Genomic DNA, 25,039 nt, shown 5'->3' on the forward strand with positions numbered 1-25,039 from the left:
GAATTATGTTTGAATGCTTTGTGGAAGGTAGAACTTGTAAATGATGAAATTGGATGTTTGACTGAGGAGATTACTAAGATCTTAAAGGGGCCACATTGTTTTTCCTTGCTGCTTATAGTAAAATGCAAGAGGAAAGAGATAGACTTAAAAATGAACTGTGCAAAATGAAACCAGGACTTAAAGATACAGAAAACTCTGTGGCACAAACTATAGAAACATGCCTTAGAACTTTCACCAAGGGCTTGGATACACAATCTTTGGTAAACAGATTAAGCCTGTGACTGATGGATCTAATCAATGACTGCAGCAGAAATTTTGTCTGCTTAGACTGAAAGGGACAGAGAAGGGATTAACATAAGAAAGCTGTCTACCTCTTGAAATTCCACAGCCAGGAAATCAGCAAATGGAGCTACATAGTTGCATGTATCTGCTATCCTCCAAGAAAAGGAATGCACCAAATGGAACAACTAGAACGGAAATAATGAGAATGTTCACACATTGTGAAGAATATATCTCTCTTAGTTATCTAGTGCTGCTATAACAGAAACACCACAAGTGAATGGCATTAACAAGGAGAAATGTATTTTCTTACAGTCTAGTAGGTTAGAAGTCCAAATACAGGGTGTCAGCTCCAGGGGAAGGCTTTCTGGCTCTGTTCGCTCTGGAGGAAGCTCCTTCTCATCAATCTTTCCCTGGACTAGGAGCTTCTCCATGCAGGAACCCTGGGTCTAAAGAATGCGTTCTGCTCCCAGCACTGCTTTCTTGGTAGTATGAGGTCCCCAACTTTCTGCTCACTTATCTTTCCATTCATCTCTTATAAGATAAAAGGTGATGCAGGCCACTCCCCAGGAAAAGTTCCTTACTTTGGATCAGGGATGTGACCTGAGTAAGGGTGTTTCATCCCACCCTAATCATCTTTAACATAGCCCAGTCTTGCCTCATTAGCCACAGCCAGATATTAGGGTTTACAACACATAGGGAAATCGCATCAATCACAAAATGGAGGACAACCACACAATACTGGGAATCATAGCCTAAGTTGACACATATTCTTGGAGGACATAATTCAATCCATAACAGTAACCAATATCGCTAAAAATCTTGTGTAGAAGTTGTTGAATGGGAACCTAAACTGCTGTGTAAACTTTCACTGAAAACACAATAAAATATTATTAAACATAAAAAGAAAGAAATATACCATCCTGGGAGCAGTTCAGAAATCAACAGAACTGTCAAAAGAGCTCAAGGGATGGGGCTGCCTCAGTTTCGAAGGGTGGAACCACCAGCTACTAGGTTTCAGAGAGTGAGTCCACAGATTCCTGTTTCAAAGGATGGAACGACTGTCTCCAAGATTTCAGAGTTCAGTCTCCACCCCCTTAGTTTCAGAGGATGAGGCTGCCTTTCATGTGGGCCAAGAGAATGGTGCCATCACCCAAAGTTGAGGGGGTGGAGCTACCATACTCTTGGACCAGGAGAATGGGGCTGCTGCCCAAATGGAGGGGACAGGGTTTCCATGCCCAAGGTTCCAGAAGAATGGAGTTACTGCCTGACATGGATTTAACTGTGGCCCTCAAAATGCGTGTACCAATTTGGCTAAGGTATGATTCCCAGTATCATGTGATTGTCCACCATTTTTTCATCTGAAGTGATTTTCCTATGTGTTGTAAATCCTACCTGTGTGATGTTAATGAGGGAGGATGGGCAGCAGTTGTGTTAGTGAGGCAGGGCTCAATCTACAAGATTGGATTTTGTCTTGAGGCAATCTATGTTGAGATATAATGGAGAGAAGTGAGCAGAGAGACAGGGGAACCTCATACCACCAAGAAAGCAGCACCGGTAGCAGAGCACATCCTTTGGATTCGAGGTTTCTGCACTGAGAAGCTCCTAGTTCAGGGGAAGATTGATGAGAAGGACTTTCCTCCAGAACTGACAGAGAGAGAATGCCTTCCACTGGAGCTAATGCCATGAATTTGAACTTCTAGCTTACTAGATTGTGAGAAAATAAATTTCTCTTTGTTAAAGATATCCATTTGTGGTATTTCTGTTATAGCAGCTCTAGATAACTAAGACACTGCCCAATGATGAGAGGACAGGGCTGAAATGTCTGTGGGCCAGGAAAACAGAGCCAGCTGGGGCTGAGGGCACGGGGTCACCACTCAAGTGGAGTAGGAGAATGAGACCACCCAAAGCCAAAGGAGCAGGGTTGCTATGCAACTGGCTCAGGTAAGCAGGGATGATGCCCAGGGCTGAGGGACCTCCACCCAGAATTCAGAAAGCATAGCCAATATCTAGAGTCTGGAGGGCAGAGCCATTGACAGATATGCCCAGAAAACAGAGGATTATTTTCTAGTCTAAGAGCTAATACAATTTTCTCTGCTGGACTTTGAATTTTCTTGGTACCTGTGACCCCTTTTTCCCTCTAATTTACCTCTTTTGGAACAAGAATGTCTACCTTATTTTTGTTTTACCCTGATCTCTGGCTCCAAATAAATAGGACTACCTTGCTGACAGACTGTTCAGAAAATATATTCTGACAAGACTGAGAGTGGTCTAAGGGACTGAAACCTCAGTGTAGCCCCTAAATCAGAGTTCTCCCAGAGTTAGGGAGTGTTGAACAAAGATAGAAGGCTGTTCCTCCCTGTGATCAAACTAATAAGGTGTCTTTTCTGTTAGGTCTTACAAGTGCTGGAAGGACTAAAACTTTGGTCTGTACTGAATTTGAGGTCACAGAGAAGTACAGGGAGCTGTGAACAAAGGCTGAAGATTGATTAGTGTGTCTGTTTGCATTAGCCTGGGAACTCCCTAAAGGACTGAAAATTAGATATGGGTTAAATAGTAGCTTTCACAGAGCATAGGAGGGAGCAGTGAGCAAAGACTGAAGGTTATGCCTATCTAAGAGTTTCTTGCAGAATTCAGCCCTTTCTAGAGCACTGTGAAGAAGCCTTGGTGGTACAATGGTTAAGCACTCAGTTGCTAACCAAAAGTCAGCAGTTTGAACCCACCAGCATATCTGTGGCATAAAAGGCCTGGCAATACGCTACAAAAAAGATTCACAACCTAGGAAACCTTATAGGGCAGTTCTACTCTATCATGTAGGGTCACTATCAGTTAGAATTAACTCATTAATACACAATGACAATAACAAAGCACTATGTATGCAGTGAAACTGAGAAAGCTAACACATATTCTAATATTCTACCTTAAAAAAAAAAACCACAAGGCAAACAAGGAAACTGAAAATGATGGCCATTCAAAATAACAAAACAAAGGAAGAGAAATTGTCTTTCTGGAAGCCTGGATAATGAAGAGATTAAAATAATATAATAAAAAAATATTAAATATTCTCAAAAACTAAAAGGCAATCAGGAAAAGAACGCATGAACAAGAATATGAATAAAGAGATAGACAACTTAAAAAGAAAACAAGCAGAAATACTGTAACTAAAATATACCGTAATTGAAATTAAGAACTCATTGGAAGAACCCAACAGCATATTTGAGCTGGCAGGAGAAAGATTCAGCAAACCAGAGGATAAGGTAATTGAAATAATGGAAGCTGAAGAGCAACAAGAGAGAAGAATCAAGAGCATAGAATAATGGAAATGTGGGACACTATCAAGCAAACTAACATACACATTATGGGAACACCAGAAGGACAAGAGAAAGAAAAAGAACAAAGAGAATATTTGAGGAAATAATGCCAGGAAACTTTCCAAAGCTGACAATATGAATCTACAATTCCAAAAAGCTCAATGAACTCAAAGTAGGATAAAATCAAAGAGACTCACACTGAAACACATTATAATCAAGCTCCCAAAATTAAAAACAGAGGACCTGAAAGCAGTGAAAGGAAAGCAAATTGCCAAATACAAAGGAGTCCCAATAAGGTTAAGTGCCAATTTCTTCACAAACTTTGGAGGCAGAAGGCAGCAAGATGACATGTTTAAAATCCTGGAAGAAAATAACTGTCAATGAATACTGTGTCTGGTACAACTGTCCTTCAAGATGAGGGTGGAATTAAAACAATTCCAAGAGAAACAAAAGCTAAGGGAGTTCATTATCACTAGACCTTCCCTACAATAAATGCTAAAGGGAACCCTTCAGCTGAAAAAGAAATGACGCTAGTGATTTGAAGCCTTACGGTAAAAAAAAAAAAAAAAAAAAAATTATCGCCCTTAAAAGTAATTTTACAGGCAAATATAAGGCCAGCTTTATGTGGCATAGTGGTTAAGTGCTATGGCTGCTAGCCTGAAAAGGTTGGCGGTTCAAATCCACCAGGCTCTCCTTGGAAACTCTATGGGGCAGTTCTACTCTGTCCTATAGGGTCGCTATGAGTTGGAATCAACTCGACAGCAATGGGTTTGGTTTGGTTTGGGTTTTTATGATAATTTTAGTTGGTACTTCTAGATGTTATGTCTTACATGCTTTACAATGATAAATGCATAAATGTAAGTATGTCGTTGTTGTTAGGTGCCTTCAAGTGTGTTCCGCCTTATAGAGACCCTATAGGACAGAGTAAAACTGCCTATAGGGTTTACAAGGAAGGGTTGGTGGATTTGAACTGATGACTTTTTGGTTAGCAGCTGAGCTCTTAACCACTATGCCACCAGGGTTCCAAATATAAGTATAAATTTATAAATATAAAGATGTAATTGCTGATGAAAACAGCACAAACTGAAGGGGAGAAGGAGCCGTATAGGGATAAAGCTTTTTTTGTGTTACTGAAGCTAAGTTGGTATCAATTTAAACTAGGTTGTTATAAAGTAAGTATAAAATATATTCCTCATGATATCCACAAAGAAAATATCTAAAAAGTATATACAGAAAGAAAGGAATCAAAATGGTTTTAAAAAATCAACAAAACACTAATGTTGAAAGTATAAGGGGAAATGAGAAAAAAAGAAGGCATAAGACACATACACAAAAGTTTTAAATATGGCAGAAGTCCTTCCTAATGGGTAATTACCATGAATATAAATGAATAAAATGCTCTAATTGAAAAACAGAGAGTAACAGAATGGATAAAAAGAACATGATCCAACTATATGTCATCTAGAAGAGGCACATTTTTTGCCTAAAGACACAAATGGGTCAAAAGTGAAAGGATGGAAAAAATATTCCATGTAAAAGTAACCAAGAAAGCTGGAGACATTATATTGGTATGTGACAAGCTAGACTTTAAGTCAAAATCTGTCTAAGAGACAAAAAAGACATTGCATAATGATAAGAGGGCCAATTCATCAAGAAGATATAAGAATTGAAATATATATGCACCTAATACCAGAGTCCCAAAATATATAAAGCAAACACTGACACAATTGAAGAGAGAAACAGATAGTTCTACAATAATAGTTGGAAACTTCAATGCATCACTTTCAATAATGGATAGACAATCTAGAAAGAAGGTCAATTAAAAATAGAGGATTTGAACAACTTCATAAACCAACTAGATCTAAAAGACATATATAGAACACCTTTTGGTTGGTTTTTTTGGTTCTGCGTTTTTTACCCAATAACAGCACAATATACATTCTTCTCCAGTGCACATGGATCTTTCTCTGGATAGATCATATGTTAGGTCACAAAGTAAGACTCAGTAAGTTTAAAGTCATACGAAGAATCTTCTCAGTCCACGAGAAAATGAAACTAGAAGTTAATAAGAGTAGGAAAACTGAAAAATATGTAGAAATTAAATAAAACATCAAAATAGATAAATTTGACTGCATCAAAATTAAACACTTTTGCATGTCAAATGATATTATCAACAAAATGAAGAAACAACCTACGAGTTGGGAGAAAATTTTGGTGAACCACATATCAGATAAGGGTTTAATAACCAGAATATATAAAGTACCCCTGGAACTTAGCAGCAAAAAGACAACTCAATCAAGAAAATATGTAAATGACTTAAATAGACTTTTCTTCAAAGAAGATATACAAATGTCCAACAAGCACATGGAAAAATAGTCAACGTCATTATTAATTAGGAAATTGTAAACCAAAACCACAATGAAATACCATTTCACCTTCACTAGGATGGTTATGTTAAAAAAAAAAAAAAAAAAAAACATGGAAAACAAGCATTGGCAACAATTTGGAGAAATTGGAGCCTTCATCCATTGCTAGCCTAATTGTAAAATGGTGCAACCTCTGTGGAAAACAGGTTGGCAGTTCCTCAGAAAGTTAAACATACAATTACCATTTAACCCAGTAATTCCACTCCTAGTTATATACCTAGAAGAATTGAAAGCAGGAACACAGATATTTGTATACCAGTGTTCATTGCAGCACTATTCACAATAGGCAAAAGACGGAAACAACCTAAATGCTCATCAACAGATGAATGGCTAAATATATTGTGATACATACATACAATGAAATATTACACAGCCATAAAGAGAAACTAAGTCTTGATACATGCTCCAACATAGTTGGACCTTGAAAACATTATGTTGAGTGAAACAAGTTGGCCTAAAAAGTCAATTATGTATAATCCAACTTATTTGAAATATCTAGAATAGGCAAATGTATAGACACCAAAGTTTACTGGCGGTTACTAAACTTGGAAGGAAGGGGGAAGCGGGAGTCATTGCTTAAGAGGGACTGAGTTCCTGGTAAGGATGATGGAAAAAATTGGAAACAAATAGTGGTGATGGTTACACAACATGAAGAATGCAATTAATGTCACTGAGTTGCATATGTAATACACATTGATATAGAAAATGTTTTACTATATAAAATTTTACCACAATAAAAATGCAGTTGTATCTGTATTAATCTTGCCTCTAGTCTCTTTTTCACTCCTCCATACCCAGGCTATCTTTAATGCTGTAGTAAACTATCTTTCTAAAATACAACTTTGGTACTCTCATAATGGGTTACCAACTGTCCCCATTTTCCTGGGACTGAGAGATCTGCCAGGACATGAGACATTCCGTGCTAAAACCAGGACAGTCTCTGGTCAACAGGACTGTTGTTAAAATTATTTTATACCTGCCCACAATCATAGTATGGATCCCCAGTACCTAAAAAATGGTGCTATAACAGAAATACCACAAGCGGATGGCTTTAACGAAGAGAAATTTATTTTCTCACAGTTTAGTAGGCTAGAAATCCAGGGGTAGGCTTTCTCTCCTTGTCGGCTGTCTCCTCAATCTTCCCCCAGAGTAGGAGCTTCTCCACGCAGGGACCCTAGATCCAAAGGACGCGCTCTGCTCCAGGCACTGCTTTCTTGGTGGTATGAAGTCCCCATGTCTCTTTTATATCTCAGAAGAAAATTGTCTGAAGACACAATCCAATCTTGTAGATTAAGTCCTGCCTCACTAACACAACTGCCGCCCATCCCCCCTCATTAACATCATAGAAGCAGAATTTACAACAGATAGGAAAATCACATCAGATGACAAAATGGTGGACAATCACAGAATAGCAGGAATCATGGCCTAACCAAGTTGACACATAATTTTGGGAGACACGACTCAATTCACGGCATCGAGCTTTTACAAAATAAAATCCCAAATACTTTAGCCTGGGATATAAGACCCTCTAGATTTTGGTCATTGCTTAGCTTCTCTACTCCTACTAATCTCTATTCCTGCAGGTACAATCTAGTTGTGTCGTATTACTTCTGATCAAATTATTGCAGTAAATACCATTTGTTTCATGACACTTTCATATGTCTATGCTCTTCCTCTCCATTAAGGATGTCCATCTCCTTTTCTGCATCTTCTGGAATTTGTACTAATTTTTCAAATGTCTCTTTATTATTTCTGGGAAGGTTTCCCTAACTCCCCAACACGTTCCTCCACTGACAGGCCTCCTGCAGCATTTTATACATGTCTTTATCAGGATTCATCGTGTTGTTTTAAGACTGTTTTTCCTACTAGATTGTGAAATCTAGAATCTCAACAATCCTGTTATTCATTTCTGTAACCATAATATTTGGCATGGTGTAGGCATTTAATACAGAGTTAATTATATACTGCAAATGAATTTCAATTCTACAGCATCCATGAAGAACTATTAACTAACACTTACCAGGGTCACTACGAGGAGACCTGGTGGCACCGTGGTTAAAGTGCTCAGCTTCTAACCAAAAGGTTGGCTGTTCAAACCCATCAGGAGCTCTGTGGGAGAAAGACATGGCAGTCTGCTTCTGTAAAGATGAACAGCCTTTGAAACTTACGGGGCAATTTTACTCTGTCCTATAGGGTCATTATGGGTTGGAATGGACTTGATGGCAATGGGTTTGGTTTTGATTTGGTTAGGGTCATTATGAGTCAGAATTGACTCAAGAGCAATAAGTTAGTATTGTTCTAGTTGCTGTGGTGAATTAGAAAAACAGTTTAACATCACTTTACTGCCTTCAATGAACCTAAAATCTTCAATGGAAGAGTGACCCTCAGAAGGGGGCCTCTGGTAGGTGGAGCCAACATGGTACTGAAGAATAAAACCACCATGCAGACCCAAAAGACTAAGTAAAAAAGATACAAACATCAATCCTGGAAGCCTAAGCATCAAATGGAAGGATAAGGAACTAGGTCAAACGTTCAATATAAGAAGAAACTGACAGAATAAAAAAAAAAAGGAGAGATATGGAGTGGAGGTCCCCTGCCAGTTAAAATGGCATATAGCGACTATGTTTGAACACATCCAGCAAAGACCCTAGACAGGGAGTACAGGAAGGCAAATTCATGGAGGTCCCAACAGGAGACAGAGCACCAGGGAGTACAGAGAAGTGGGCTCACCCTGCCTGCTGCTGCCCTGCCCACCCAGACAGGGTGGTGAGAGCTATAGTGCCCACATGAGGAAGCAGCAAAGCATATCTGGCTCATCCTCCCTGACGTATCAAAACAAACAAACAAAAAAAAGATGAAACAATTGAACATGCACTCAATAAATAACGAAAACAATACTTAGCGTACCATAGACAGCAGAGAAAATCAAAACATATAAAAAAACAGGACAAGATGGCTCCAGTAAGTGACCAAAATAAAGAATCAGATGACCTTCTGGTCGGAAAAAAAGGCAGAGGAACTACCTGATATGGATTCCAAAAGACAAATATTTAGGACTCTCCAAGAGATTAGGAAAGGTATCAAGGAAAACACAGACAAAACACAGGAATATATAGAAGAAATTATGAAAAACGGAAAAACCAACAAAAACAGTCAAAATCAAGGAAAACAGAATTCAGAAAAATAACATAACAACAAATGTCAAAATAAACAATTACAAATCAAACAAAAACAGCAACTAGATACCTGTTATGGATTGAATTGTGTCCCCCCAAAATATGTGTGTCAATTTGGCTAGTACATGATTCCCAGTATTGTGTGATTGTCCACCTGATTTTGTTTTCCTAGGTGTTATAAATTCTACCTCTATGATGTTAATAGCTAGAATTAGCGGCAGTTATGTTAATGGGCAGGACTATCACAGGTAGAGAATCACCAGTCTGCTCCCAACCTGGGTTTGCTGACCCAGCTCCCTCTGTGTTGCCATTTTTTTCTCTTTTTTTCCTTTTTTATTATCCTTTCTCCCTCCCACCTAGCCCAATACTCCACATCATCCCAACTCCTGCCATGCCACCCTCCTGTCACCCCCACCCACCAGCCACACAGTGCCATTTATTTTATTATTTTTTTCTTTTTCTTTCTGCTTTACACTTAGCCACATACAACACCTGTTAAAATTTGCTGGCAGAAAACTTTCCAAATATCAGGAAAGAAGAAAAGCTGATCATGCAGGAAGTGCAATGAAACCCATAAAGGATAAACCCCAAAAGAAAGTCACCAAGACATACGATAATCATACTTGCCAAAACTAAAGACAAAGAAAGAATCCTGACAGCAGCTTGAGAAAAATGAAAAATCACTTACAAAGAGGAAGAAATAATGCTAAGCTCTGATTGTTTGGTAGAAACCATGCAGGAAGAAGACAATGCGATGACATATAAAGCCTTGAAAGAAAAAAAAAAGTTATCCAAGAATAATATATCCTGCAAAATTCTCCTTCAAATGCAATGGTGAAATTAGGACATTTCCATATAAACAGAAACTAAAGGAATTTGTAAAAACCAAACCAAAATGAAAAACAATTTTAAAAGGGGTCCTTTAGTTATGGAAACAACAACATCAGACAGCAACTTGAGTCTAAGATACAGAACAGCATCAGTCAGACACCAACCTAGGTAAACAACTTTCAATAATAAAACTAAGCTAAAAGACTTAAAACAAGGAAACAGATATGTCAATCTGTAAATGACGACAACATTAAAACAAACAAACAAAAAAATTGTTGCCATCAAATCAATTCCAACTCATAGTGTTGCTATAAAAAAGAGTAAAACTGCCCTACAGAGTTTCCAAAGAGCACCTGGTGAATTCAAACTGCCGACCTTTCAGTTAGCAGTTCCAGTTCTTAACTACTATGCCACCAGGGTTTCCAAAACAATAAAAGGGGGACTAAATGGTGTAGTTATAGGACTTTCAAATGGAGAGGAATTCAGGACGATATCAACTAATAAAAGACTGGTTCAAACAGAAAAAGAAAAGGATAAATTTTAAGGTAGCTCTAAAGAAAATTAACAAACCTACACATCAAAATAAATGAAGAAAAACATACTCAGTAAACAGAAAACCTATAATGTTTTTTTTTTTTATAATAACAATAGAAAAGGAAATCCACAAGCAAAAGGAACTCAGCATAGGAAAGTGATAAGATCAAAGAAAACATCAGCACCACACACACACACACAAAGCACAACAATATGATAGCAATAAACTGCTATCAATCGATAACCACACTAAATGTAAAAGGCTTGAATGCACCTGTAAAGAAACAGAGAGTGGCAGAACGGATTAAAAAAAAAACACTGCCCACCAATATACGTCTATAAGAGACACTTTTTAGACACAAAGACATAAATACATTAAAAATCAAAGGGTGGAAAAAATATACCATGCAAACAGTAACCAAAAAAGGACAGGAGTGGGAATACCAATCTCAAATAAAATAGACTTTAAGGTATAATCAACCACAAAAGGAAAGGAAGAACATTATATAATGATTAAGGGGAAAATCTACCAGAAGTCATAACTCTAATAAATATTTACACACCCATCAACAGGGCTGTGAATACATAAAACAAACTCTAACAGCACTGAAAAGAGAAACAATTTCACAATAATAGTAGGATACTTCAACACACCACTCTCGGTAAAGGATGGAAAGTCTAGAAAGAAACTCGACAAAAATATAGAAAATTTAAAGGCCGTGATCAAACAACTTGACATATATAGAAATATATAAAGTACACTACACCCAACATCAGAAAACTATGCAATCTTTTCCAACTCACATGGAATACTCTCCAGAATAGACCACAGAGCAGCCCTCAATAAAATCTAAAACATCAAATTAATAAAAAGTATTCACTCTGATCACATGCCATAAAAGCAGAAATCAGAAACAGGAAGGGCAAGGAAAAAAAATCAAATACATGGAAACTGGATAACACTGCTTAAAAATAAGTGGTAACCCTGGTTGCATAGTGGTTAAGTGCTACAGCTGCTAACCAAAGGGTCAGCAGTTCAAATACATCAGGCACTCCTTGGGAACTCTATGGGGCAGTTCTACTTTGTCCTATAGGGTTGCTATGAGTTTGAATAGACTCGATGGCACTGGGTTAAAAATAAGTGGGTAATAGAAGAAATCAAAGAGAGAATAAAAAAAAATTCCTAGAATCAAAGTAGAATGAAAACACATCATACCATAACCTTTGGGATGGAACAAAGGCAGTGCTCAGAGCTCAATTTATAGCCATAAACACATTCTTCAAAAAAGAAGAAAGGGCCAAAATCAAAACTTTAGCACTGCAACTCAAAAAATAGAAAGGGAGCAGCAAAAGAAGCCCACCGCCACCAGAAGAAAGGAAATAAAAATACTAGAACAGAAGTAAATGAAATAGAGAACAGAAAAACAATAGGAAGAATCAAAGAGACCAAAAGTTGGTTCTTTGAACAGATCAACAAAATAGACAAACTATTGGACAAACCGACAAAAGAAAGACAAGAGAGGGAGCAGATAACCCATGTAAGAAATGAGATGGGTCACATTACAACAGAACCAACTGAAATAAAAAGGATCATAACAGAATATGATGAAAAACTGTACTCCAACAAATTTGAGAGCCTGGAAGAAATGGACAAATTTCTAGAAACATACTACTACCTAAACTAACACAAACTGAGATAGAAAATCTGAACAGATACATAAAGAGAGAAGAGATTGAAGAGGTAATAATAATTTAAAAAAAAAAAATCTCCCAACAACCACAAAAAAGCCCTGGCCCAGATGGCTTCACTGGAGAATTCAACCAAACATTCAGAGAAGAGCTCACTCCAATAATACTCAAACTATTTCAGAACATAGAAGAGGAAGGAATATTCTCAAATTCATTCTATGAGTACAGCATAACCCTGATATCAAAGCCATGTAAATATAGCACACACACACACACACAAAAGAAAATTACAGGCCAATATCTCTCATGAATATAGATACAAAAATTCTCAACAAAATTCTAGCCAATACAATTCAGCATATCAAAAAAATAATACACCCCGACCAAGTGGGATTCACACCAGTTATGCAAGGATGGTTCAACATTAGAAAATCGACAAACATAATTCACTAGGGCAAATAAAACAAAAGAATCATGTGATCATCTCAATAGAAGCAGAAAAGGCAGTTGATAAAATCCAAACCATTTGTGATAAAAACTCTTAATAAAATAGGGATAGAAGAGAAATTCCTCAGTTGATAAAGGACATCTATACAAAACCAACAGTCAACATCATTCTCAATGGAAAGAGGTTGAGAACATTTCCCCAGAGAATGGGAATAAGACAAGGAAGTCCTTTATCACCACTCTTATTTAACATTGTGCTTCAAGTTCTAGCTAGAGAAATAAGGCAAGAAAAAGAAATAAAGGGCATCTAAATTGGAAAGAAAGAAGAAAAACTATCCCTATTTGCAGATGATATGTTACTATACATAGATGCCACAACAAAACTACTAGAACTGATAGAAAGATTCAGCAGAGTAGCAGGATACAAGATCAAGATCCAAAAATCAGTTGGGTTCCTATTCATCAATAATGAGGAATGAAAAGGAAATCAGGAAAACAATATCCCTTACAATAGTCACTAAAAAGATAAAATAATTAGGAATAAATCTAACCAGGGACATAAAAGACCTCTACAAAGAAAACTACAAAACGCTATTGCAAGAAACAAAAAGAGACCTACATAAATGGAAAAGCATACCATGTTCATGTATAGGAAGAGTCAACATTGTGAAAATATCAATTCTACCACAAGCAACCACAGATATAATGCAATCCTCATCCAAGATCCAAATACCAACGGCATTCTTTAACGAGATGGAAAAACTGATCACCAACTTTATATAGAAAGGAGAGGTGCTGGATAAGCAAAACATTATTGAAGACAAAGCACAAAGTAGGAAGCCTCACACTACCAGACCTCAGAGCCTGCTATACAGCCATGGTGTCAAAACAGCCTGTTACTGGGACAATGACAGACACACAGACCTATGGAACAGAGTTGAGTAACAAGATGTAAATCCATCCACCTATGGTCAGCTGATGTTTGACAAAGGGCTGAATTAAAGCCCATTAAATGGGGAAAAGAAGGTCTTTTTAACAAATGGTGCTGGTAAAGCTGGATGTCCACCTGTAAAAAAAATGAAACAGGGCCCATACCTCACACCATACATGAAAACTAACTCAAAGTGAATAAAAAACCTCAATATGAAACCTAAAACAATAAAGATCATGGAAGAAAAAATAGGGACAATGCTAGGGGCTCTAATACACGGCATAAATAGAATACAAACCGTAACTAACAATGCACAAACACCAGAAGATAAACTAGGTAACTGGAATGGGAGCTCCTAAAAATTCAACACTTATGCTCACCAAAAGACTTCACCAAAAGAGTAAAAACAGAACCTACAGACTGGGAAAAAATTTTTGGCTATGACATATCTGGGCCAGGGTCTAATCTCTAAAATCTATAGAGTATTTCAACACCTCAATAACAAAAAGAAATAATCCAGTTAAAAAATGGGCAAAAGATATGAGCAGACACTTCACAAAAGAAGACATTCAGGCAGCTAACAGACACATGAGGAAGGGCTAGCCGTCATTAGCCATTAGAGAAATAAAAATCAAAACTACAGTGAGATACCATCTCATCCTGACATTACTGGCACTACTCAAAAAAACAGAAAATAAAAAATGTTGCCTTGGCTGCAGGGTGTGATCTTTAAGGTTGTGTGTCAAATTGGCTGGGCCATGATTCTCAGAGGTTTGGTAGTTATGATGTACTTTGGCAGTTGTATAATCATGATGGGAACTTAGTGAGTAGCCAATCAGTTGAAATGAGTTTTCCTTGGGTGTGTGGCCTGCATCCAATATAGGTGGGCTTTCTGGCAAGACTCCTTGGCTTTTGCTCTTGCTCTGGATCATGCAGCTGCCTTCTGTTCATCTGACCTTCAGTTCTTGGTACCTCAGCTAGCAGCTCACCTGCCATCTTGCCTGGTAATCTTGGGATTCATTGGTCTCCACAGCCTGTAAGTCAGGAGAAACCTCCAGTAGGACTTACGGACTTGGGACTTTCTAGCCTCTACAACCATGTGAGCTATCTCACTGATATACATCTGTCAGGTTGTTGTGCTGTGGTGGCTTGCATGTGGCTGTGATGCTGGAAAGTATGGCACAGATATTTCGATTACCAGCAGGGTCACCCATGGTAGACAGATATCAGCAGAGCTTCCAGACTAAGACAGACTAAGAAGAAGGGCCTGGAGGTCTGCTTCTGAAAAGTCACCCAGTTAAAACCCTATGAATAGGACTACAGTTAGGCAGGGCCAAGATGGCGGACTAGGTAAATGCTACCTCGGATCCCTCTTGCAACAAAGACTTGGAAAAACAAGGGAATCGATCACATACATAACAATCTACGAACCCTGAACAACAAACACAGATTTAGAGACGGAAAACGAACAAATACGGGGAAGCAGTGACTGTTTTCGGAGCCTGGAGCCAGCGTCCCAGTCAGGTAACCTTGGCGCCGGGCTTCTGGGCCCAGGAGAGCTGAACTCATAAATCTTGTGATGGCGCAAAAAAGGGGCGCAGCCCTACCCCCCTGAACTGAACCCGGGAGGGGGCCCAGCCGGTCCACACGGGCGGTGTGGCAATGCAGCTGGTGGGAGAAGTCCCCGGGAGGCAGTGACTGGTTTTGGAGCCTGGAATGCAGCGTCCCAGCCAGGGAACCTTGGTGCCGGGCTTTTGACTGGGCGCTGTCACTGCACAAGCAAGAGGCGCAGCTCTACTCCCCTGAACTAACCCCGGGAGGGGGCCCAGCCGGTCCGTGAAGGCAGCGCGGTGACGCGGCTGGGGGGACAAGAAGTCCCTGGGAGGCAGCGACTGATTTTGGAGCCAGTACTGCAGCGTTCCAGCAGGGGAACCTTGACGCTGGGCTTTGGACTGGCAGCAGAGGATCTGACAGTGGCTTCAGCAGACCAGACCCCCGGGGGAAATCTCCACACAGCCAGCACACATAGGCAACACGCCTCTCGGGAATCTCAGATAAAATAGTCATTCTAAGCAAGACAAGCAACTCTGGCTATATTCCGAGGTGCTACTCTCCTATCTCTCTGATCCCTCCCCCACCCTTCCCAGGCGGCTTCATTAACATTGGAATTTCCTGAGCCAGAGGGAGAACGGCTCCGGCTCCGCGGCGGCTTTGCTTCCCCCCCCCTTTTTTTCCTTTTGGTCTTTTCCTAACCCATTCTTCTGACCTGAGAGAAGGAACCAAAAAAAAAAGCCAGGGACCAAAAATCCATCCCTAATTGGACTAAAAACACAGAACCAGCTACAGCCAAGCATATATGATCCAAATCTCTGACTTCCATCCTTACAGGGAACAAGGTGGCGGTTATAATCCAAAGGCAGTTCTGTTAGGGATCTGACTGCATTTTTTTTTAGCGGATTTTCTGGAAAAACAAGTTTCCCAGTGAAGGCTCGGAGACAGCAGTCAATATCAAACCACATAAAGAAGCAGACCATGACAGCTTTTCCAACCCCCCAAACAAAAGAATCAAAATCTTTCCCAAATGAAGATGCAATCCTGGAATTATCAGATACAGAATATAAAAAACTAATTTACAGAATGCTTTAAGACATCACAAACGAAATAAGGCAAACTTCAGAAAAAGCCAAGGAACACACTGATAAAACTGTTGAAGAACTCAAAAAGATTATTCAAGAACATAGTGGAAAAATTAATAAGTTGCAAGAATCCATAGAGAGACAACATGTAGAAATCCAAAAGATTAACAATAAAATTACAGAATTAGACAATGCAAGAGGAAGTCAGAGAAGCAGACTCGAGCAATTAGAATGCAGAGTGGGAAATCTGGAGGACTAGGGAATTAACACCAACATAGCTGAAAAAAATTCAGATAAAAGAATTAAAAAAAAAGAAGAAACCCTAAGAATCATGTGGGACTCTATCAAGAAGGATAACTTGCATGTGATTGGAGTCCCAGAACAGGGAGGGAGGACAGAAAACACAGAGAAAATAGTTGAAGAGCTCCTGACAGAAAACTTCCCTGACATCATGAAAGACGAAAGGATATCTATCCAAGATGCTCATCGAACCCCATTTAAGATTGATCCAAAAAGAAAAACACCAAGACATATTATCATCAAACTTGCCAAAAACCAAAGATAAAGAGAAAATTTTAAAAGCAGCCAGGGAGAAAAGAAAGGTCTCCTTCAAGGGAGAATCAATAAGAATAAGTTCAGACTACTCAGCAGAAACCATGCAGGCAAGAAGGGAATGGGACGACATATACAGAGCACTGAAGGAGAAAAACTGCCAGCCAAGGATCAAATATCCATCAAAACTCTCTCTGAAATATGAAGGCGAAATTACGATATTTACAGATAAACACAAGTTCAGAGAATTTGCAAAAACCAAACCAAAGCTACAAGAAATACTAAAGGATATTGTTTGGTCAGAAAACCAATAATATCAGATACCAGCGCAACACAAGGTCACAAAACAGAATATCCTGATATCAACTCAAATAGGGAAATCACAAAAACAAATTAATATTAATTAAAAAAAATGCTCATAACAGGGAATCACGGAAGTCAATATGTAAAAGATCACAATAATGAAAAAGAGGGACTAAATACAGGTGGCATAGAACTGCCATATGGAGAGTGATACAAGGCGATATAGAACAATACAAGTTAGGTTTTTACTTAGAAAAATAGGGGTAAATATTTAGGTAACCACAAAGAGGTATAACAACTCCATAACTCAAGATACAAGCCAAGAAAAACGTAAAGACTCAACAAACATAAAGTCAAACACTACGAAAATGAGGATCTCACAATTTACTAAGAAAAACGTCTCGGCACAAAAAAGTAAGTGGAAAAATCAAATTGTCAACAACACACGGAAAAAGGCATCAAAATGACAACACTAAACACTTATTTATCTATAATTACGCTGAATGTAAATGGACTAAATGCACCAATAAAGAGACAGAGAGTCTCGGACTGGATAAAGAAACATGATCCGTCTATATGCTGCCTACAAGAGACACACCTTAGACTTAGAGACACAAACAAATTAAAACTCAAAGGATGGAAAAATTATATCAAGCAAACAATAAGCAAAAAAGGACTAGCAATATTAATTTCTGACAAAATAGACTTTAGACTTAAATCCACCACAAAGGATAAAGAAGGACACTAAATAATGATAAAAAGGACAATTGATCAGGAAGACATAACCATATTAAATATTTATGCACACAATGACAGGGCTGCAAGATACATAAATCAAATTTTACCAGAACTGAAAAGTGAGATAGACACCTCCACAATTACAGTAGGAGACTTCAACACACCACTTTCGGAAAAGGACAGGACATCCAGTAAGAAGCTCAATAGAGACACGGAAGACCTAATTACAACAATCAACCAACTTGACCTCATTGACTTATACAGAACTCTCCACCCAACTGCTGCAAAGTATACTTTTTTTTCTAGCTCACATGGAACATTCCCTAGAATAGACCACATATTAGGTCATAAAACAAACCTTCGTAGAATCCAAAACATCGAAATATAACAAAGCATCTTCTCAGACCACAAGGCAATAAAACTAGAAATCAATAACAGAAAAACTAGGGAAAAGAAATCAAATACTTGGAAAATGAACAATACCCTCCTGAAAAAAGACTGGGTTATAGAAGACATCAAGGAGGGAATAAGGAAATTCATAGAATGCAACGAGAATGAAAATACTTCCTATCAAAACCTCTGGGACACAGCAAAAGCAGTGCTCAGAGGCCAATTTATATCGATAAATGGACACATACAAAAAGAAGAAAGAGCCAAAATCAGAGAACTGTCCCTACAACTGGAACAAATAGAAACTGAGCAACAAAAGAATCCATCAGGCACCCAAAGAAAACAAATAATAAAAATTAGAGCTGAACTAAATGAATTAGAAAACAGAAAAACAATTGAAAGAATTAACAAAGCCAAAAGCTGGTTCTTTGAAAAAATTAACAAAATTGACAAACCATTGTCCAAACTCACTAAAGAAAAACAGGAAAGGAAACAAATAACCCAAATAAGAAACGAGAAGGACCACATCACAACAGAACCAAATGAAATTAAAAGAATCATATCAGATTATTACGAAAAATTGTACTCTAACAAATTTGCAAACCTAGAAGAAATGGGTGAATTCCTGGAAAAACACTACCTACCTAAACTAACACATTCGGAAGTAGAACAACTAAATAGACCCATAACAAAAAAAGAGATTGAAACGGTAATCAAAAAACTCCCAACAAAAAAAAGCCCTGGCCCGGACAGCTTCACTGCAGAGTTCTACCAAACTTTCAGAAAAGAGTTAACACCACTACTACTAAAGGTATTTCAAAGCATAGAAAATGACGGAATACTGCCTAACTCATTCTATGAAGCCACCATATCCCAGATACCAAAACCAGGTAAAGACATTACAAAAAAAGAAAATTACAGACCTATATCCCTCATGCACACAGATGCAAACATCCTCAACAAAATTCTAGCCAATAGAATTCAACAACATATCAAAAAAATAATTCACCACGATCAAGTGGGATTTATACCAGGTATGCAAGGCTGATTTAATATCAGAAAAACCATTAATGTAATCCACCACATAAATAAAACCAAAGACAAAAAAAAACACATGATCTTATCAATTGATGCAGAAAAGGCATTTGACAAAGTCCAACACCCATTTATGATAAAAACTCTCACCAAAATAGGAATTGAAGGAAAATCCTCAACAAAGTAAAGGGCATCTATGCAAAGCCAACAGCCAACATCACTCTAAATGGAGAGAACCTGAAAGCATTTCCCTTGAGAACGGGAACCAGACAAGGATGCCCTTTATCACTGCTCTTATTCAACATTGTGCTAGAAGTCCTAGCCAGGGCAATTAGGCTAGACAAAGAAATAAAGGGCATCCGGATTGGCAAGGAGGAAGTAAAATTACCTCTATTTGCAGATGACATGATCTTATACACAGAAAACCCTAAGGAATCCTCCAGAAAACTACTGAAACTAATAGAAGAGTTTGGCAGAGTCTCAGGTTATAAAATACACAGACAAAAATCACTTGGATTCCTCTACATCAACAAAAAGAACATCGAAGAGGAAATAACCAAATCAATACCATTCACAGTAGCCCCCAAGAAGATAAAATACTTAGGAATAAATCTTACCAAGGATGTAAAAGACCTATACAAAGAAAACTACAAAGCTCTACTACAAGAAATTAAAAAGGACCTACTTAAGAGGAAAAACATACTTTGCTCATGGATAGGAAGACTTAACATAGTAACAATGTCTATTCTACCAAAAGCCATCTATACATACAAGGCACTTCCGATCCAAATTCCAATGTCATTTTTTAAGGGGATAGAGAAACAAATCACCAATTTCATATGGAAGGGAAAGAAGCCTCAGATAAGCAAAGCATTACTGAAAAAGAAGAAGAAAGTGGGAGGCCTCACTCTACCTGATTTCAGAACCTATTATACAGCCACAGTAGTCAAAGCAGCCTGGTACTGGTACAACAACAGGCACATAGACCAGTGGAACAGAATTGAGAACCCAGATATAAATCCATCCACATATGAGCACCTGATATTTGACAAAGGCCCAGTGTCAGTTAATTGGGGAAAAGATAGTGTTTTTAACAAATAGTGCTGACATACCTGGATATCCACCTGCAAAAAAATGGCACAAGACCTGTACCTCACTCCATGCACAAAAACTAACTCCAGGTGGATCAAAGACCTAAACATAAAGACTAAAACGATAAAGATCATGGAAGAAGAAATAGGGACAACCCTAGGAGCCCTAATACAAGGCATAAACAGAATACAAAACATTACCAAAAATGACGAAGAGAAACCAGATAAGTGGGAACTCCTAAAAATCAAACACCTATGCTCATCTAAAGACTTCACCAAAAGAGTAAAAAGACCACCTACAGATTGGGAAAGAATATTCAGCTATGACATCTCCGACCAGCGCCTGATCTCTAAAATCTACATGATTCTGTCAAAACTCAACCACAAAAAGACAAACAACCCAATCAAGAAGTGGGCAAAGGATATGAACATGTACTTCACTAAAGAAGACATTCAGGCAGCTAACAGATACATGAGAAAATGCTCTCGATCATTAGCCATTAGAGAAATGAAAATTAAAACTGTGATGAGATTCCATCTCACTCCAACAAGGCTGGCATTAATCCAAAAAACACAAAATAATAAATGTTGGATAGGCTGCGGAGAGATTGGAACTCTTATACACTGCTGGTGGGAATGTCAAATGGTACAACCACTTTGGAAATCTATCTGGAGTTATCTTAAACAGTTAGAAATAGAACTACCATACAACCTAGAAATCCCACTGCTCAGAATATACCCTAGAGAAACAAGAGCCTTCACACAAACGGATATATGCACACCCATGCTTATTGCAGCTCTGTTTACAATAGCAAAAAGCTGGAAGCAACCAAGGTGCCCATCAACGGATGAATGGGTAAATAAATTGTGGTATATTCACACAATGGAATACTACGTGTCGATAAAGAACAGTGACGAATCTGTGAAACATTTCATAACATGGAGGAACCTGGAAGGCATTATGCTGAGCGAAATGAGTCAGAGGCAAAAGGACAAATATTGTATAAGACCACTATTATAAGATCTTCAGAAATAGTATAAACTGAGAAGAACACATACTTTTGTGGTTACGAGGGGGGGAGGGAGGGAGAGGGTTTTTTACTGATTAATTAGTAGATAAGAACTGCTTTAGGTGAAGGGAAGGACAACACTCAATACATGGAAGGTCAGCTCAATTGGACTGGACCAAAAGCAAAGAAGTTTCTGGGATAAAATGAATGCTTCAAAGGTCAGTGGAGCAAGGGCGGGGGTTTGGGAACCATGCTCTAAGGGGACTTCTAAGTCAATTGGCAAAAAAATTCTATTATGAAAACATTCTGCATCCCACTTTGAAATGTGGCGTCTGGGATTTTAAATGCTAACAAGCGGCCATCTAGATGCATCAATTGGTCTCAACCAACCTGGAGCAAAGGAGAATGAAGAACACCAAGGTCACACGATTACTAAGAGCCCAAGAGACAGAAAGGGCCACATGAACCAGAGACCTACATCATCCTGAGTCCAGAAGAACTAGCTGGTTTCCGGCCACAATCGATGACTGCCCTGACAGGGAGCACTATAGGGAACCCCTGAGGGAGCGAGCAGGAGATCAGTGGGATGCAGACCCCAAGTTCTCATAAAAAGACCAAACTTAATGGTCTGACTGTGACTAGAGGAATCCCGGCGGTCATGGTCCCCAAACCTTCTGCTGGCACAGGACAGGAATCACCCCGAAGACAACTCATCAGACATGAAAGGGACTGGACAGTGGGTAGGAGAGAGATGCTGATGAAGAGTGAGCTAATTATATCAGATGGACACTTGAGACTGTGTTGGCATCTCCTGTCTGGAGGGGGGATGGGAGGATAGAGAGAGTTGGAAGCTGGCAAAATTGTCACGAAAGGAGAGACTGGAAGGGCTGACTCATTAGGGGGAGAGCAAGTGGGAGTATGGAGTAAGATGTATATAAACTTATATGTGACAGACTGACTTGATTTGTCAACGTTCACTTGAAGCTCAATAAAAGTTTATAAAAAAAAGAAGAAATAAAAAAAAACCTATGAATAGCAGCGGAACATCGATATAGTGTACAAAGAGGAGTTCTTCAGGTCGGAAGAGACTCAACGTACGGTGGGGGAAGAGCTGCCTCTTCAAAGCAGAGACAACCTTAATGAAGTGGATGGAGTAAAACTTTCTGGACCTGATGTCACACGATTCAAAATGAGAAGAAACAGTTGCAAATGTTCATTCATATTAGAAATGTGGAATACATGAAGTATGAATCTAGGAAAATTGGAAATCATCAAAAATGAAATGGAACCCATAAACATCAATATCCTAGGCATTAGTGAACTGAAATGGGCTGGTATTGGCATACTATGCTGAGAATGACAAATTGAAAAGGAATGGTGTTGCACTCATTGTCAAAAAGACCATTTCAAGATCTATCCTGTAGTACAACCCCATCAGTGATATCCATACACCTACAAGGAACACCAGTTAATACAAATAGTATTTCAAATTTATCCACCAACCACTAATGCCAAATATGAGGAAATTGAAGATTTTAACCAACTTCTGCAGTCTGAAATTGATCAAATGTGCAATAAAGATGCATTGATAATTACTGGCTATTGGAATGTGAAAGGTGGAAACAAAGAAGAAGGACTAGTAACTGGAAAATATGGCCTTGTTGATAAAAACAACTCTGGCGACCACGTGAAAGAATTTTGCAAGACTAATGACTTCTTCAGAAACCCTGGTGGTGTAGTGGTTAAGTGCTACAGCTGCTAACAAAAGGGTTGGCAGTTTGAATCCACCAGGTACTCCTTGGAAACTGTGGGGCAGCTCTACTCTGTCCTATAGGGTCGCTATGAGTCAGAATCGACTCGACGGCACTGGGTTTTTGTTTTTAATGACTTCTTCATTGCAAATACCTTTTTTCACCAACATAAGCATTGACTTTACATGTGAACCTTGCCAGATGGAATACATAGAAATCAAATTGACTAAATCTGTGGAAAGAGACATTGGAAAAGCTCAATATTATCAGTCAGAACAAGGCCAGGGATCAACTATGGAACAGGCCATCAATTGCTCATATGCCAGTTCTAGTTGAAGCTGAAGAAAATTAGAACAAGTCCACAAGAGCTAAAGTATGACCTTGAGTATATACCACCTGAATTTACAGAACATCTCAAGAACAGATTTGACTCATTTGACACTACTGACTGAAGACCAAATGAGTTGTGGAATGACACCAAGGACACCATACATGAAGAAAGCAAAAGGTCATTAAAAAGACACGATAGAAAAAAAAAGAACAAAATGGATGTCAGAAGAGACTCTGAAACTTGCTCTTGAACATAGAGTAGCTAAAGTGAAAAGAAGATATGAGGAAGTAAAAGGGCTGAACAGAAAATTTTAAAATGCAGCTTGAGAAGACAAAGTAAAGTATTATAATGGAATATGCAAAGACCTGGAGTTAGAGAACCAAAAAAAGAACATGCTCAGCATTACTCAAAGCTGAAAGCACTGAAGAAAAAAATTCAAGCCTCTAGTTGCAATATTGAAGGACTCTACAGGAAAAATATTGAACAATGCAGGAAGCATCAAAATACACAGAATCACTGTACCAGAAAGAATTTGTTGATGTTTAACCATTTCAGAAGGTAACATATGACCAAGAACTGATGTTACTGAAGGAAGAAGTCCAAGCTACAGTGAAGGTATTGGCTAAAAAGAAGGCTCCAGAAACTGACAATACCAGTTGAGGTGCTTTAACAAACAGCTTCAGAGCTGGAAGTGCTCACTTGTGTATGCCAAGAAATTTGGAAGATAGATTCCTGGCCAACTGACAAGAAGAGATCCCTACTTGTGGCCGTTCTAAAGAGCAGTCATCCAACAAAATCCAGAAATTATCGAACAATAACATTAATTTCACATACAAGTAAAATTTGGCAGAAGATCATTCAAAAATGATTGCAGCAATACATCCATAGGGAACTACAGAAATTCAAACTAGATTCAGAAGAGGAAATGGACCAAGAGATATCATTGTTGTTGTTAGATGGATCTTGGCTGAAAGCAGAGAATACCAGAAAGTTGTTTATCTGTGTTTTCTTGACTAAGCAAAGGCATTTGACTCTGTGTTCCTGTGTTGGTCATCTAGTGCTGCTATAACAGAAATACCACAAGTGGATGGCTTTAACAAAGACAAATTTATTTCCTCACAGTAAAGTAGGCTAAGAGTCCAAAGTCAGGGCTTCAGCTCCAGGGGAAGGCTTTCTCTCTCTGCCGGCCTTCTCATCAATCTTACCTCAGACCAGGAGTTTCTCAGTGAAGAAACCCAGGGTCCAAAGGACATGTTCAGCTCCTGGCACTGCCTTCTTGGTGGTATGAGGTCCCTCCTCTCTGCTAGCTTCCCTTTACTTTTATCTCTTGACAGATAAAAAGTGGTGCAGGCCACATCCCAGGGAAACTCCCTTTATATTTGGCCAGGGATATGAGCTGGTACAGGCGTTACAATCCCACCCTAATCCTCTTTGACATAAAATTACAATCACAAAATGAAAGACAACCACAGAATACTGGGAATCATGTCCTAATCAAGTTAATACACATATTTTTTTGAGGGGGGACATAATTCAACCCATGACAGTATCATAACAACTAATGAACAACATTATGAA

Source organism: Elephas maximus, chromosome X (assembly GCF_024166365.1).
Source record: "Elephas maximus indicus isolate mEleMax1 chromosome X, mEleMax1 primary haplotype, whole genome shotgun sequence".
In the NCBI taxonomy this organism is placed as follows: domain Eukaryota; kingdom Metazoa; phylum Chordata; class Mammalia; order Proboscidea; family Elephantidae; genus Elephas; species Elephas maximus.